We start from the raw sequence: 3,310 nt of genomic DNA, 5'->3' as shown, positions 1-3,310 counted from the left end.
TGCACAAATTTGACTAAAACATCTGATAAACTTACTATAAAAGCTTGCAATATCATGGAAGCTTCTTACCTCTAATATATTTCTAAGAATAGGCCAGTTCCAAATTGCTTGGACTTTCTCTGGGTCCATTTTCAATCCTTCTTTAGAAACTACAAATCTCAAGTAAATTAATTCTTCTTTCATGAAACTACATTTCTTCAGATTTATCATTAGTTTCTCTTTCTGCGGAGTTTTTAAAACCAATTTAAGATGCTCTAGATGTTCTTCCTTACTCTTACTAAAAACTAGAATATCATCAAGATAATCAATAACAAACTTTCCTGCATATTCCTTCAAGACTTTGTTCATTAATCTCATGAACGTGCTAGGTGCATTAGTGAGTCCAAAAGGCATCACTAACCACTCATACAACCCACTATTTGTTTTAAATGCAGTCTTCCACTCATCTCCTTCTCGAATTCTTATTTGATAATATCCACTCTTCAGATCGATTTTAGTAAAATACTTTGATCCACTCAAACAATCCGTTAAATCATCCATGTGTGGCAAAGGAAATCTATACCTGATTGTGATCTTGTTTATGGCTCTGGAATCTATGCACATACGCCATTCACCTCCTTTCTTTGGACTGAGTGTTGTTGGTACAGCACATGGACTAAGACTTTCTCTGATTAGTCCCTTATCCATCAGCTCTTGCACTTGTCTTCCAACTTCTGCATTCTCTTGAGGAGTTAATCTATACGCTGCTTTATTTGGCAAACTCGCTCCTAATATTAAGTCAATGTGATGACTGATACTTCGAACAAGTGGTAATGCATTCGACAACTCAACCACAATAATATTAGCGAAATCATCTAACAGAGTTTTAACTTCTTCAGGAAAATCATCCAAGTTCATGGAAGTTAAAATTACCTTCGGTCTCCCTATGACAGCAAAATGCATTTCTTGACCCTTTCCAATCTCTTGCAACAACTCCTTTCTTCTCATCAGCGTATCACTACTTCCAAGCGCTCCTTTGTCAGTGTCATCCTTAAATGGCAACAATGTATGTTTAGTTCCATCCTTCTCGAGAGTAAAAGTGTTTCTCCTCGCATCATGAATAGCTTTCCGATCAAACTGCCACGGTCTACCCAAAAATACATGGCATACATCCATTGGCATTACATAACATAATATTGCATCCTTATACGTACCAATTTGTATCTCAACCTTACATTGTTCTGTCACAATGATCTGATGTCATTTTTGCAACAATGACACTTTGTAAGGAGTAGGGTGCATTGTCTTCACTAATCTAAGCTTGTCCACCATCTTTGTAGAAATAAGGTTATCAGTACTTCTACTGTCAATTATTACTTAACAACACTTACCTTTGGATTTACAGGTATCTTCGAATAAATTCTTCCTCTACACTGGTTCTTCAATCTCTTTCTCTGTCTTAAGCAATGTCCTTCTCAACAATAGGGATTCTCCTACTTCAGGGGGTTCTTCCTTTTCCATAAGTCGAGGTGTTTCTGGCTTTGCCTCAGCCACATTCGCATTCCTCTTACTTGTTGGTTTATTATGAGGATATTCCCATGATACGTGTCCCCATTCTCCACATGTGTAGCACCGAATATCTCTACCTCAGCCTCTTCCTCTGGGCGCAAATCTTCATATATTAAAATCTCCTCTCTGTGGTGGTCTTCTACTTGAACTGCCTTCTTCATGTTGATATTGTTGTCCCCTTGGTCTAGTAGTTCCTCTACCTCTTACTACGTTTCTTCCTCTATTAGTCTGATTTTGTTTTCTCAACATCTTCTCCTCTTCCTTCAAACTTGCTTGATAGGCATGCTCAATAGTCTTCAGACTTAACGAGCCGATCTTGTCTTGTATGTCATATCTTAAGCCATTGATACATCTCGCTACCTTCTCCATGTCATCCTCTGCATATCCTGCTCTAATACTTAATATATAAAAAAAATTGTGTACTCTTTAACAAACATTCCTTTTTGCCTTAAATTCTACAACTATTTATAAAGATTTAACTGATAATCTTTAGGCATAAATTTGGCTTTCATCTTACTTAACATTTTGTCCCATTGCTTGATCTTGGACTTTCCTTTCCTCTTTCTGGATATCTGTAGCTCATCCCACCAAATAGCTGCATGACCCTTCAATCTAGTAACTGCAAATTTCACCTTCTTCTTGTCATCAACTCCCTCTTCATAGTCAAATTATTTGTCTAATGATCTCATCCAATCCATTAGCTCTTCTGCATTGAGACTCCCTTCATACGTAGGAATTTCCACCTTTGGTTTTCCTCCTACTTTCGCCAGCATCTTAACAACTCTAATAGTTTCATTTTCCTCCTCTTCTTCTTCCTCAGAAGATTCTTCTTTAGCACTGTCATCCCCTTCATTAGGTGTTCTTCTCTGAGAAGTCTCAATTGTTTCCATCCTCGTACGCAGACTTCGGACCTCTTGCAGCAGAACTGCATTTGCTTCTGGTCTTCCTCGACCAATGCCAGCTCCTCTCCTTGGCATCATGTTTACTGCAATCAATCTTTAATCTCTCTTTGCTCTGATAACACAAATGAAGTAGAACTCAATTATTTTGAGAAATCTCAACAATCGGCCCCGCGTTTGCTATCTCCTTTACAGTCCAACCTTCCACTATGCTACTCTGGTTTCCTCTTAAACAAGCCCGACAACAGATATTTCACTTTATTTAACAGAGCCGCTTGCAATTCTTCATAGGTCGTCCCACCCTAGATTCCATGGTCCACATTGTATCACATAATCGCAAGTCGCAAAGGTTTTCAGCCCAGTCCTTTCCCCTTTGAATTATCGTGATGTGATGTATCGCAATCGAATATCGCATTATTCCACGATTGGGGTCCGATAACACACAAAGGATTTATGTGATGTGATATTTCGGCGATTGCACTACGCAACTTCTTAAGGCCTGCAGTCCGACCACACATTAATGTTTTACTATGATGCGATATTGCAGTGATCGCACATCGCAATTCTTCAAGGCCTGAGGTCCATTCCCTCGTAAATAAACATTGCGATGTGATATGGGATGATCCAATGGACGGTGGGATTTCACACTATTGGTTGGAACTTGGATCAACGACTGGGATTTAAGTGGGCTTCAACCACTGTTATTAACACTAAGGACTGCAATTTCCATTGAACTCCGAGTTTTATAATGTAAAGCATAAAACAGAGAAGAGTGCTTTATTTGTTCCAAATGCAAATAAACAGAGGCAACGAGAGTTTTCAATGGAAACGACACATTAATGCACATTGAATCATTTATTCAA

Source organism: Pinus tabuliformis, chromosome 8 (assembly GCF_031772625.1).
Source record: "Pinus tabuliformis cultivar Carrire ecotype Pingquan chromosome 8, CPIR1, whole genome shotgun sequence".
Taxonomy (NCBI): Eukaryota; Viridiplantae; Streptophyta; class Pinopsida; order Pinales; family Pinaceae; genus Pinus; species Pinus tabuliformis.
The sequence above is the reverse complement of the archived record's forward strand: the minus strand, read 5'-3'. Positions refer to the sequence as shown.